Source organism: Rhinatrema bivittatum, chromosome 6 (assembly GCF_901001135.1).
Source record: "Rhinatrema bivittatum chromosome 6, aRhiBiv1.1, whole genome shotgun sequence".
In the NCBI taxonomy this organism is placed as follows: Eukaryota; Metazoa; Chordata; class Amphibia; order Gymnophiona; family Rhinatrematidae; genus Rhinatrema; species Rhinatrema bivittatum.
The window spans coordinates 112,987,331-113,002,553 of record NC_042620.1 but is presented as its reverse complement, the minus strand read 5'-3'; the positions used below and the strand labels follow the sequence as shown (position 1 = coordinate 113,002,553).

Sequence of the window (15,223 nt, the reverse complement as noted above, 5' to 3'; positions counted from 1 at the left end):
TTGAACCTTAAAATCTAGACTAGGGATACACAAATCTGGTCCAGGAGTGCCACAAAAATAGGTCTGGTTTTCAGGACAGCCACAATGAATAGGCATGAGGTATATTTGCATACAATGGAGGTAGTACATACATATTCATTGTGGCTATCCTGAAAAACAGCCCTGTTTGTGGCACCCCAGGTCAAGCATTGTCAACTCCTGGTCTAAACCAATGTTTCCCAACTCTCTCCTAGAGGCCTGTTTAGCCAATTTAGTGTTCAAGCTTGCCACAATGAATATGTGTGAGATAGATTAGCATACATTGGAGACCCAGTATATGCAAATCTATCTCATATGTATTCAATATGGTAATCTGAAAACCAGACAGGTTAGGTGTGCCTCCAGGAGAAGGTGGGAAAAACTAGTTTAGACAAGACAACTAATAGGAACTTTGTTTACTACAGAAAATGATTAAAATCAAAAGGGCCGTGATCACTAAGCAATAGCAGAACAGTTTTAAAAATACTTGATAACATCACAATGTGTTCTGATCTTCCTGAGATTACACTGGGACCGAACTAGTCAGTTTCGCTATAGATGATGGGATTCAGGTTGTCAGAGTTGGCAAGAACATATAAAAAGTATAAGTGTAGGGGAGGGGCTCACTGGGAGTTCTGCTGTCTGACACAGATTTGAAAGAAATTGGATGAATGATTAAAAAGCTATTTGGGGAAGGGGTACACACTTAAGGGAGTGACAAATGGACATGATTTTATAAGGCTAGTTTCCCCATAGGAAATTAAACTAAAAACAAGTAATTTTTACATCAAAGTCCTTCATAAATTTAAATGTTTTACAATCAGTTTGCTTTTTTTTTTTTTTTTTTTTTAACAGATGTCATTGCAAAGTTTTGAAACAAAAGCTGAAGCTGGCTTTGGGATGCAGAAGCAGTACTCTGTATACAAGGATGGGATTTCTGCTTCATGAGTTATATGGGAACAGGTATGTACTTTTAGTGTAAATCACCCTTATTCTGAAAATGCTGTTATCTTTATTGGGAAAGTATAAGTCATTCCTTAGCAAAAATTAATTTATTAGCTCTAGATCTGATCAAGATCTGTCTTCAGAGCAAAATGGCTGTGTTTTTACATAATACTTTATTAAATATGTTCTAGATAACTTATGTAGTATGGCTGCATGGACATTCAAGTTTTTAGATTTCAAGTGCTCTCTCCTATCTATATGAAAATAAAATCTACTCTGTCTCATGTAAAATACATAAAGTTATGCAAAGAGGACTATGCAATAAATCTTAGCATGCTTATTAAAGTCATACATGTTGGAAAAACAGCATGCTATACAATATAAACTTAGTTTACACACTAAACAAGGGTCAGAAGATGATAGTGTGAATTTGAAGTGTGACCAGGACATCACATGCAAATGAGGCTTTAGTATGTTCATAGGAAATAGCATGCTATGCTCTCCCCAACATGCTATTTGTCATATACTTGCTTGCTAATATTAATAAAAAGTAACACCTGCCTTGGATCAGATACTAAAGTTTTACTGTGATTGCTAAGACCTAAAGGCTCCAAAATTTGTCTGAATGCCCCATGCTAACCACCCCAAAATGAAAACAGTCAGATACTGGGGAAGGGGGGGGTTGCTTTCCTCACCCACAAATATCCTCAGATCACAAGCTGCCCTCTTCCCCAAGCAGCATCACATTCCAAGCACGCCCTGCAAGTGGCCATTAAACAACTCCTGCTGTAGCCATATCAGACTCCCTACTTTCAAACCCCTGAGGTAGCTCAATCCCCCAAATCTCCAGAATGAAGCCCTACCATTCCAAAGTGTCTGGCTCTTCACAGGCAGGTGGGACATCAGAATCTTCTTGACCACACCTCTGCAGCTGTTGAATGTCATCAGTATGAGCCGTGTCACTACTATCATGTGACAGGGAGAAATTACTACTTACCTGATAATTTCCTTTCCTCTAAGGAAGACAGGCCAATCTCTACAAGTGGGTTATGCACCTCTACTAGCAGATGGAGAGAGTAAAAGCTGACGTCATAGATATATATCTCTGCCCTGACATTAGCCTGCCAATATTCTCTGAAAAAGCCAAACTGTGAACAAACTGAATATAGTTGAAAATGATTATTAACAATTAACCACTCATGCTTCCAACCAATAGCGCTCAGACTAAACAAAGAATAGGTAGTAAACTGATGAGCTGGTTAAGCCATTTACCTGTCCTCCAACAAATAGCATGAAGAACATTCTTTATTGTTTACACCTAAAGGGCAAACGAAAAGCAAAAGAATCGGCAGCCAAGGGTGGGTCGGGGATTGGCCTGTCTTCCTTAGAGGAAAGGAAATTATTAGGTTAGTAGTAATTTCTCCTTCCTCTGCACTCAGGCAGGCCAATCCCCACAAGTGGGATGTATCAAAGCTACTCCCGAACAGGTTGGGAGGCTGCCCGCAATCCAGTCAACACCACTCGCATGAACGCAGCGTCCTCCTGAGCCCAAACATCCAAGCAGTAAAGCTTGGTAAAGGTGTGCAAGGATGATCAAGTTGCCGCTCAGCATATCTCAACAGAATACAACAATCGAATCTCTGCTCACGATACTGCCTGAGCCCTTGTGAAATTCGGTCTAATTTGCTTTGGCAAAGGAAAATCGGCATCCACATAGGTGGCCATGATGACTTCCTTAATCCAACGGGCTATAGTTGCCCATGTCACCGGTTCACCTTGTTTACTTCCACCATGGAGTACAAACAACCAATCAGACTTCCGGACAGATTTAGTAACCTCCAAGTACCGCAGCAAATGACGCTCAACATCCAAAGTATGCAAAAGATGATACTCTCATCTCTGACCCTATCCAATGTGGGCAGGGAAATAGATTGACTCAAATGAAATAAACCACTTTTGGCAAAAGAAGATGGCACGTTCCAAAGCTATACCACTTCCGGAGTCATACACAGAAAAAACTCACAGCAAGAAAGAGCTGGAACTCGGAAACCCGACATGCAGAGCATATTGCCACTAGAAAAACTGCCCTCAAGGTAAGCAGCCACAAGGAAAGGTCATGTAGCAGCCCAAAAGTCGGACCCGCCAAGAAATTCAGGACCAGAATAAGGTCCCACAGTCGCAAGGGAGGATGAAGTTGCTTAACTCCCTTCAAGAACTGGGACACATCAGGATGGGAAGACAAGGGCCCACTATTGTCTCACCCCCTATAACTTGCAAGAGCTGCCCCTAGAGCCTTCAAGGTGTTAAGGGCCAAACCTTTAAGCCATCTTCCCTGTAAAAATTCCAAAATCAATGGAATATCCACTTTAAGAGGCTGAGAACCTCGCTCTGTACACTGGGCCTCGAAAATTCTACAAACTCTCACAAAGGCCAGAGATGTTGAAACTTTCCTGGCCCAAAGTAAAGTGGAAATCACTGCAGGTGAATAACCACACTTCAACAACCTAGCCCTCTCAAGGGCCAAACTGTAAGACAAAATTGACATGAATCTTTGTAAAGAATGGGTCCCTGATGCAACAGATCCTTCTGAGGAGGCAGTCTGAAATGGGTGACCCGGAAATGACGATTGACTCCTTTGAGAACCAGGATGGGTCGAAAGGACCCCTCTTTCTTGGGTATGACAAAATAGATGGAATAGCAGCCCATATTTTGTTGCGATTCGGGAACAGGAATTACGGCCTTCAGGTCCAAAAGTCTTCTCAATGTAGTTTTTACTGCTACCCTCTTCTGAGGAGAGTTACATGAAGAGATCATAAAGGCAACTGGAGGAATACAAAGAAATTCTAGAGCGTAGTCATCCTGAATCCCATGACCCACTAGTCTGATGTGATCTGGACCTATCTCTGATAATAGCGAGCTAGACGACAGCCTATCTCCTGCACCAGCAGTTGAGTCTGAAACCTTCATTGGGAAGATCATGAGGCTAAACTCCCAGAGATTGCAATCTTCCGAGGCCTTCTGGGTTAAAAGGACTAAGAACTACTGAAGGGACAGGGTCTCTGAGAGGAAGTTCCCCTATAAGGACAAAATCACCTGACATTTTGAGAGTGGCCACCTGTCCAAAAAAGTCATGAAGCTGGCTTCTTATCCTCTGGCAAACAAGGGACCTGGGATTCTCCCCATCTGTTTTCCATCTTCTCCAACTCATTGCCAAACAAAAGAGAACCCTTAAAGGGCAGTTTGGTGAGATTGGACTTAGAAATAATGTCTGCCGACCATTTGCGCAACCAAAGCTGACGTCTAGCCGCTATTACAGAAGCAACACCTCTGGAGGGAGTGCAAATAAGGCCACAGATCGTATCAGCTAAGAAGGCCGCCCACACTTCTATTACTGCTCTGCCATCTGAAACCGTTCTCCCAGACTCCTGAGAGAGGCGCAGAGTAGCTCGAGCTACCAGGGAACAACAAGTGGCAATCTGCAAATTCATCACCATGGCCTAAAAGGCTTGTTTAAGGATAGCTTCAATCCTTCTATCCTGAGCATCCTTTAGAGCTGCCCCTCCTTCAACGAGTATGGTCGTTCACTTAGTAACAGAACACATCAATGCATCCACCTTTGGGAAACTGTTCTCTTGACTGTGAATCCAAGGGATATAAACCCGTCAAGGCGCGTCCTCCTTTAAAACTCGCCTCTGGCACAGTCCATTCAAAGTCAATCAACTCTTGAATCTCATCCAGGAGGGGAAAGAAACATGAAGCCTTCCATAGGGTGACCAATACGGGATCCTTCTTCTGCATACTTGAAGAATCACTCCCAGCCACCCCGAAGGTCTTCAGAGTCTGAGTAATCTGACCCAGCAACTCATCTCTATGAAAGAAACGGAGAAGAGTCCTGTGTGGCTCTAAATCCAGGGGAATTTCCCCTTCCTCAAGAGGGGAGCAACCCAAATTATCATCAATGTCATCTTGATCCACATCTCCTCAAACATCATCAGGCATTCTTGCACCATAGCGTTTGCAAGCGGCGGCGTACACAGGAGGGCCCCGAGCATGCGACCCCGATTTAGGAGCCAATGCCGTCTCTGAAGGATGCTCCTAAAGAAAGGCTGTAGTCCCTGGAAAAATTCCACCCAGGAAAAAAAGAGGATGAATCCACACCAGACCCCATAGGTCCAAACGAGGATGAATCCACACCAGACCCCATAGGTCCAAACCTTGAGGGCCTGTGAGTGAGACTCTGCTGAGCACATCTATACCAATAGATCAATTGAAGAAGGGAACACCCTTGCTGTGTCACCTCCAGCCCCACTCACCTCAGACTGAGGAGAAAGAGCAGCTACAGCAAAATCAGTAGGGGGCAAATCATCTCCAGCATCCAGACAGCACTGACACAGGCCCGCAGAAAACTCCGGCTGTATTGTTCTCTCTTTGACATTGGCATCAAGGAGTTGTCTGATCGATTTACGCCACAGTAAAATATGTGCTGAAGACACCTCAGCAGACAGTTACACAGCCAGGTTTGCAATTGGATATGCGCCCAGTCACATGCACAATACATGCTCATCTACACGCTTAATGCAAACTTGGTAATGCGCATGTAATACGTGCTCAGCCACTCTGTAAGCACGCACACCAAGCTGCATAAGTATGTTCACAACAGGAGGCGCGAATCTAGGTGCACATAAAGGTTCGCACCCGCGAGTGCTGATGTTACACACACAAAAATGTGCAAAGGAACCACCGAGGATTACCATGTGACACTGGAAAAGAAGCCTGGAAGTGGGACCCAGCCTAAAAGAGCTGCTCAACTCGCTGAGCTTGCACTGCTTCCACAACTCACTAACTCCTCAGAGACATGAACGGGAGACACCGAACACCAATGCTGAAAAGAAGGAAGAACAGCCTCACAAGAACTTCCTCACTCTTTTCTTTTTTTAAATTTTACTTGAGCTCAGTACTTCCTGGCTGAAGGCAGAAACGGATCTCCAGCTAAAGAGGGAGAGGGCGAAAGTCTTCACCACAGAGCCTCTCTCGGCCTGCAACCGTTTGGTTTTTTTTTAAGTCCACGCCAGAAAAGGCTAACGGACTGAAGGCTCTCAACTGAGGGAGGGACTTATTTTATTTATTTATAGCTTTTCTATATCGGCATTCATGATACAATCATATCATGCCGGTTTACAAATAACAGGGGGGTGCAATAACTTTGTTCTTTTAACCAGTGCAGAGGAAGCAAAAAGTTACAATATAACAAGGTTGTTGAAACTGGGGGGAAGAAGACAAGAATAGTCAAGAATAAATATAAGTCTTTGCAGAGGTAGATTATTTACATTGTGCAGTAATGTCTCTTTATGGACATTATTTACATTGTGCAGTAAGGTCTCTCAATGGATATTAGACTCTGGAGGACTTAAAAGTATCACCTCAGTAGGCAAGCGATGCTATCCAGTCCTCCCTTCTTTTACACCCCACCCCCTCTTTTTTTATTTACAGGCAATCCCCAGTAGGGAAATGTATGTCCACCATCTGCTGGAGACGGAGAATACTGTTGGCCTGATGTAGGGGCAGAGCTATATATCCGAGATATCAGTTTTTACTCTGTCTCCATCTGCTGGTAGAAGTGCATAACCCACTTGTGAAGATTTGCCTGCCTGAGTGCAGAGGAATGGCAGTGTGCCTCCTAACAGCATTATTCAGGGTTTGCAATGGTGTTCTGGAGGGCTGAGGAGGGGGACTGATCATCCTAAGGAGTTTTAGGAGTGGGAATGCCCAATTGTGTTTGGAGGATGAAGGGGCAGAGGGAGGCACCTAGTGATCTACTGGATTTGGGGAGGGGGAAGAAGATTTTCCTGGGCTACCAATTCTTTTCATTTTGGGCTGGTTAGTATGGTGGATTTCAAGCTGTAGCATGTGGAGTTTACCTTTTGAGATGAGCATCCATGCTAATATTATCCTCATGCTGTAGAGAGTACTTTTTGTTTTGTTTTGGGTTTTTTTTAAGTATGCAATGGGTAAAATGTATTGCTTCATACTCTAAGTAATGTTATAGCATGCATGGTAAATTTTTATCTACTTACACGCTAAACAATTTAAGCACAAGTTTTATTGCACAGGACCCAAAGTATGAGCTAACAATCTTTAGGACTGTATTTGCATCAAGTTTATTGTGAAAAAATTCCATTCAATAAATATCTATATTATTTAACAATTCTTATATATTCTACAATTCTGTTTTACCCATTGCAGATTACATAATACACACAATATGTTTAAAATAGATACAATAAAACAAGTAAGAACATAAGAACATAAGAAATGCCATACTGGGTCAGACCAAGGGTCCATCAAGCCCAGTATCCTGTTTCCAACAGTGGCCAATCCAGGCCATAAGAACCTGGCAAGTACCCAAAAACTAAGTCTATTCCATGTTACTATTGCTAATGGCAGTGCTTATTCTCTAAGTGAACTTAATAGCAGGTAATGGACTTCTCCTCCAAGAACTTATCCAATCCCTTTTTAAACACAGCTATACTAACTGCACTAACCACATCCTCTGGCAACAAATTCCAGAGTTTAATTGTGCGTTGAGTAAAAAAGAACTTTCTCCGATTAGTTTTAAATGTGCCCCATGCTAACTTCATGGAGTGCCCTCTCGTCTTTCTACTATCCGAAAGAGTAAATAACCGATTCACATCTACCCATTCTAGACCTCTCATGATTTTAAACATCTCTATCATATCCCCCCTCAGCCGTCTCTTCTCCAAGCTGAAAAGTCCTAACCTCTTTAGTCTTTCCTCATAGGGGAGCTGTTCCATTCCCCTTATCATTTTGGTAGCCCTTCTCTGTACCTTCTCCATCGCAATTATATCTTTTTTGAGATGCGGCGACCAGAATTGTACACAGTATTCAAGGTGCGGTCTCACCATGGAGCAATACAGAGGCATTATGATATTTTCCGTTTTATTCACCATTCCCTTTCTAATAATTCCCAAAATTCTGTTTGCTTTTTTGACTGCCGCAGCACACTGAACCGACGATTTCAATGTGTTATCCACTATAACGCCTAGATCTCTTTCTTGGGTTGTAGCACCTAATATGGAACCCAACATTGTGTAATTATAGCATGGGTTATTTTTCCCTATACGCAGCACCTTGCACTTATCCACATTAAATTTCATCTGCCATTTGGATGCCCAATTTTCCAGTCTCACAAGGTCTTCCTGCAATTTATCACAATCTGCATGTGATTTAACTACTCTGAACAATTTTGTGTCATCTGCAAATTTGATTATCTCACTCGTCGTATTTCTTTCCAGATCATTTATAAATATATTGAAAAGTAAGGGTCCCAATACAGATCCCTGAGGCACTCCACTGTCCACTCCCTTCCACTGAGAAAATTGTCCATTTAATCCTACTCTCTGGTTCCTGTCTTTTAGCCAGTTTGTAATCCACGAAAGGACATCGCCACCTATCCCATGACTTTTTACTTTTCCTAGAAGCCTCTCATGAGGAACTTTGTCAAATGCCTTCTGAAAATCCAAGTATACTACATCTACCGGTTCACCTTTATCCACATGTTTATTAACTCCGTCAAAAAAGTGAAGCAGATTTGTGAGGCAAGACTTGCCTTGGGTAAAGCCATGCTGACTTTGTTCCATTAAACCATGTCTTTCTATATGTTCTGTGATTTTGATGTTTAGAACACTTTCCACTATTTTTCCTGGCACTGAAGTCAAGCTAATCGGTCTGTAGTTTCCCAGATCGCCCATGTAGCCCTTTTTAAATATTGGGGTTACATTTGCTATCCTCCAGTCTTCAGGTACAATGGATGATTTTAATGATTACAAATTTTTGCTAATAGGTCTGAAATTTCATTTTTTAGTTCCTTCCGAACTCTGGGGTGTATACCATCCGGTCCAGGTGATTTACTACTCTTCAGTTTGTCAATCAGGTCTACCACATCTTCTAGGTTCACCGTGATTTGATTCAGTCCATCTGAATCATTATCCATGAAAACCTTCTCCATTACGGGTACCTCCCCAACATCCTCTTCAGTAAACACCGAAGCAAAGAAATTATTTAATCTTTCTGCGATGGCCTTATCTTCTCTAATTGCCCCTTTAACCCCTCGATCATCTATCTGCTTCGGATATATTTAAAAAAGTTTTTACTGTGACTTTTTGCCTCTACAGCCAACTTCTTTTCAAATTCTCTCTTAGCCTGTCTTATCAATGTCTTACATTTAACTTGCCAACGTTTATATTTTAACCTATTTTCTTCTGTTGGATCCTTCTTCCAATTTTTGAATGAAGATCTTTTGGCTAAAATAGCTTCTTTCACCTCCCCTTTTAACCTTGCAGGTAATCGTTATGCCTTCTTTCCACCTTTCTTAATGTGTGGAATACATCTGGACTGTGCTTCTAGAATGGTATTTTTTAACAATGACCACGCCTCTTGGACATTTTTTACTTTTGTAGCTGCTCCTTTCAGTTTTTTTCTAACAATTTTTCTCATTTTATCAAAGTTTCCCTTTTGAAAGTTTAGCACGAGAGCCTTGGATTTGCACACTGTTCCTCTTCCAGTCATTAAATCAAATTTGATCATATTATGATCACTATTGCCAAGTGGCCCCACCACCATTACCTCTCTCACCAAGTCCTGTACTCCATTGAGAATTAGATCTAAAATTGCTCCCTCTCTCGTTGGTTCCTGAACCAATTGCTCCATAAAGCTATCATTTATTCCATCCAGGAACATTATCTCTCTAGAATATCCCGATGATACATTTACCCAGTCAATATTGGGGTAATTGAAGTCTCCCATTATTACTGCACTACCAATTTGGTTAGCTTCCCTAATTTCTCTTAGCATTTCATTGTCCGTCTCACCATCTTGACCAGGTGGACGGTAGTATACTCCTATCACTATAGTCTTCCCGACACACAAGGGATTTCTACCCATAAAGATTCAATTTTGTATTTAGTCTCATGCAGGATGTTTATCCTGTTGGACTCTATGCCATCCCAGACATAAAGCACCACACCTCCTCCCGGGTGCTCCTCTCTGTCATTGCGATATAATTTGTACCCCGGTATAGCACTGTCCCATTGGTTGTCCTCTTTCCACCATGTCTCTGAGATGCCAATTAAGTCTATGTCATCATTCACTGCTATACATTCTAATTCTCCCATCTTACTTCTTAGACTTCTGGCATTAGCATACAAACATTTCAAAGTTTGTTTTTTGTTTGTATTTTCATTCTGCTTTTTAATTGATAGGGATAAGTTAGAATTTTTTAGCTCAGGTGAGTTTTTAGTTACAGGCACTTGGACTGTTTTTCTAATTATTGGAACCTCACTGTCGGGATGCCCTAATTCTAATGCATCATTAGTATCCTTTTGAAGATACCTCTCTCCGAACCATGCGCTGCTGAGCGACTGTTGGCTTTCCCCTTTGTTCTAGTTTAAAAGCTTCTCTATCGCCTTTTTAAAAGTTAGAGCCAGCAGTCTGGTTCCACCCTGGTTAAAGTGGAGCCCATCCCTTCGGAAGAGACGCCCCTTCCCCAAAAGGTTCCCCAGTTCCTAACAAAACTGAATCCCTCTTCCTTGCACCATTGTCTCATCCACGCATTGAGACTCCGGAGCTCTGCCTGCCTCTGGTGACCTGCGCGTGGAACAGGGAGCATTTCAGAGAATGCTACCCTGGAGGTTCTGGATTTAAGCTTCTACCTAAGAGCCTAAATTTGGCTTCCAGAACTTCCCTGCCACATTTTCCTATGTTGTTGGTGCCCACAAGTACCACGACAGCCGACTCCTCCCCAGCACTGTCTAAAATCCTATCTAGCTGAGGTCCGCCACCTTCGCACCAGGTAGGCATGTTACCAGGCGATCCTCACGCCCACCAGCCACCCAGCTATCTACATTCCTAATAATCGAATCACCAACTATGACGGCCGACCTAACCCTTTCCTCCTGGGCAGTAGGCCTTGGGGAGATATGCTCAGTGTGAAAGGACAATGTATCACCTGGAGAGCAGGTCCTTGCTACAGGATCCTTTCCTGCTGCACCTGGTTGGTGCTCTCCCATATGAGACCTTCTTCCTCCAAGGCAGCACCAGGGCTGCCAGTCTGAAGTTGAGACTTGACTACTATGTCCCTGAAGGTCTCATCTACATACCTCTCTGTCTGCCTCAGCTCCTCCAGGTCTGCCACTCTAGCCTCCAGAGATCGGACTCGTTCTCTGAGAGCCAGGAGCTCTTTGCATCGCATACAACCGAAAAAATCTAATCTTAAAGCAAAAATATAAATTACCTTATAAAAACGTTTCACAATAAAATGCCTTTAACATTTTATGAAATGTTAAATAATCAGGCTAACTGCCAATCTCATTGGGAATAGAATTCCACAATGTAGGAGCAAAAACAGAAAAAGCTTTGGTCCTAGTAGCATTCATACATAATTAGAAAATGAAGAATTTGATAATAAACATTGAGATGAAGAGCTTAAAGATCTAGACCAAAAGTCTTTGTCTTTCAAACAATGAGAGTCTTGATAAAGGGCTTTGAGAAGCAACCTAAGCAATTTAAAATGCGCATGTTGAGGAACAAGCAGCCAATGCAATTCTTTCAAATAAGATGTAATCCTTTTTCTCCAAGACACGCCAACAATAGTCCTGATAGCAGCATTCTGTACTAATTGTAAACATGCATCAGATATTAGGAAACCACACATATAAAAAATTACAATAATCTATACTAGACATTATTAATGCTTGCAACCCAAGTGAAAGAATTGGAGAGACAGGGTATTCTTTAAAGGCCTGACCAGACGCAATTTAACATAAGAACATAAGAAATTGCCACGCTTGGTCATACCAAGGGTCCATCAAGCCCAGCATCCCAGGCCACATGAACCTGGCAATACATTTCTAGCGATTTTTAAAATTTGAGCATTCAACACTAATCCAGAGTCAATAATAACACCTAAATCAGGAGTCTCATCAGAAAACTTAAGAAAAACATAACTTGCAGTAACAAGGTCTGGAACAATACGAAGAGACTGTTTACCAGTGGCCAATCCAAGTCACAAGTACCTGGCAAGTACTCAAACATTAAATAGATCCCAAGCTACTATTCCTTATTGATTAATACGTTTATGGACTTCTCTTCTAGGAACTTATCCAAACCTTTTTTAAACCCAGTTACACTAACTGCCATAACCACATTCTCTGGTAATGAATTCCAGAGCTTAATTATGCGTTGAGTGTAAAATGATTTTTTCTGATTTGTTTTAAATGAGCTACTTGCTAACTTCATGAAGTGTCCCCTAGTCCTTTTATTTTCTGAGAGAGTAAATAACCAATTTACATTTACCTATTCAAGTCCTTTCATGATTTTGCAGACCTCTATCGTATCCCCTTTCAGCCATCTCTTCTCCAAGCTGAACAGCCCTAAGCTCTTTAGCCTTTCCTCAGAGGGGAGCCATTTCATGCCCTTTATCAGTTTGGTCGCCCTTCTCTGTACTCACATATATCATGACAGCCAGCATCCCCATCTCTCTCTAAAATCAGATTTTTGTAGCGCACAATTTCTGCTACATTCGTACCAGGCAGGCAAACTGGCAAGAAATTCTCACACCCATTAACCTCCCAGCTAGCTATATTCTTAATGATCAGGTCACCAACTACAATGGCCATCCTAACCCTTCCCTCCTGGGCACATGAGCCTGCAGACACATCCTTTGTGTGAAAGGATAAGGTATCACATGGGGGGTGGGGGGGGCAGGTCCTACCTACAGAATTATTCACCTGGCAGGAGACCATCATATCAAGGTGATGGTCTCCTGCCAGGTGACAGTGTTCCTCCAAAGCAGCACATGGGCTGCTTGATTGAAGTTGGGACCATTCTATGGCCCTGAAGGTCTCTTCTATATACCTCTCTATCTGCCTCAGCTCCTTTTGGTCTGTCACTCTAGCCTCCAGACTCGTTCTCTGAGAGCTAGGAGCTCTTTACATTGGGAGCACACAAACAACTTCTCACCAACAGGTAGATAATCACACACTTAGTATATAATCATATACGTACAAAAGACTGGATTGCCTTCATCTCACTGCTGGACATTTGTCTATATTTAATTTTCTTGAGTTGCTAGAGTTTTACAAGCTGAATATGGAGTGGATATATCTCAATTTAAAAGCTTTTCGTTCTATTTATTAGGAGCCTTTTCAATCTAAGGTTTTACATTTTGATTACTAGGTGACTAATGTTAGTTTGTGAATGACCAGCAAAAGAACTAAAATAAGTCAGTCACTAAAATCAGGATTAATTGTATACTCTTTCAAACAATTAATTGACTCTTATTTTGAAGATTTTCCTCCTACTGGGGGTAATCATCTATCCATCAAAAAATGTCATGGGGTAGAAATCAAACTAGAGAGTAGTTGTGTCATGGGTACCACACCTGTGGATATACCTCCACAGGTGTGGTACAGGATTGCAGGACTAGACAAGGTCTGGTTTTCTGCCTAGACAGCCCTCTCCCCTGCAAGGTTAAGCCCTTGGGTTTTGGGGGTAGTAGGGCTTTGCTTCGGCAGCAGAAATTCATGGCTGATCACAGCTGGAAGCTGGGCTGGTCTTCTGCTTAGCCAGCCCCCTTCCCTGTTGAGCCTTTGGGTTCTGAGGACCTGTAGGACTTAGCTGGATGAGGCTGGACAAAGCAGAACAGGCTGGAAAGATTGGAAAAGGCAGGGCAGGCACAAGCTGGAAATGAGGCTGGACGTTGTGGGCAGAGACAGACTGGAAGCAGAGGTCAGGGTATGGAACAGGCAGGGAGCTGAAGACTGGATTCTGAAACAGGCTGGACAAGACTGGACATGATACAAAGCAGGAACGAGGGCTTGATACAGACACAGGCTTGGACAAGACACTGAGCAGGGACTGGGACAGGATACAGACTCAGGCTTGGGCAGGATACTGAGTACAGATTGGGACTGGATACAGACTGGGGCAAGGCAAGGCAAGGTAAGGAATGGATAATAGGAACTGGACTGGGCATGGCAGGACAAGACAAGACAGAACCGGACAAGGACTAGACAAGGCAACACAGAACCAAGAATACTGAGGCTTGAAAGCAGCAATACAGAAGGCCTGTAGGCCAGTAAGAAGTCCTGATGCCACTAGGCAAGGAGAGGCCTGAGTTAGCCACAGAGCAAGGTTTAAGGTAAGAGCAGACCCAGAGGCCACAAGCGAGATAAAGCATGAGTAGGCCAAGAGCAAGGACAAGGGAGACAGAAGACCCAGAGGCCACAAAGCAAGGTACTGAGTAGGCCACAGAGCAAGGTCTAAGATAAGAGCAGGCCCAGAAGCCACAAGACAAGATAAGGCCTGAGTAGGCCACAGAGCAAGATGCAAGGAGACAGAAGACCTGAAGGCCACAATGCAAGGTGAGGCCTAGATAGGCTGCAAGACAAGGAGCAAGATACAAAAAGGCCTGGAGGCCATAACGCATAGAGCAAGGTAAGAGTGGCCAAATGAAAGAGCCCAGGGTGACTCCATGAAATGGCATCTAGGTTCTGGCAAGGCAGGGGTAAATGAGGCTGAAGCTTGGGTGTGGTGTGAGCAACGAGGAGGAGCTTGGCAAGGCCGGAGGTAAAGCTTGTTGAGGATCCTGGTGAAGAGAAGGCTACACCACAGGTTAAGTTAGGTGGCCAGTGAGGAGATGACTCAGGTAACTAGGAACAGAGCTAGCTCACTGGAGGCCTCTGCTGGTGGGGAGGTGTCATAGCGGACAGAATCAGAGCATGGTGAGGCTGCACCTTCTTATGTCATATAACTCACAATTCTATCATTTACAAATAAATATTAACTTTTCTTAGCTCATAGAATTACTCCAAAGACTATTTTCCCAGAATACACACAATTATTAACACTTGCAAATAAATACTAACCTTAAAAAAACTAGCACTCAATATAACACAGTCAGTAATAGTTTAACCCTCTATGAATTTTTTCTCAAGATTTAAATGTTCTTTTCTAGTGAGTCCAATTTACTACCAGCAGATGAAGGTACTGCAGTCAGGCTCTCTGTACTGGATTTCAATCTGCGGCATGTTGACTGGGACAACCTGGCTGCAGTGTCTTCTAGCAGCAAGGAGATCCTGGATACTCTGCAGGGAGAATTGTTCCATCAACTAGTAATGGAAGGCGGGGCAATACTAGATCTGATGCTTACCAATACTGGATCTGATGTCATAGGGCAAGGGTG

At 42.9% G+C, this 15,223-nt stretch overlaps 1 protein-coding gene across 1 annotated transcript in view; it reads right to left on the bottom strand.

The window, feature by feature from the left end:
- Nucleotides 1–15,223, bottom strand: part of RAPGEF4 (Rap guanine nucleotide exchange factor 4) — a 464,996-nt gene that overhangs the window by 376,098 nt on the left and 73,675 nt on the right. The gene's annotated exons all lie outside the window — the stretch shown is intronic.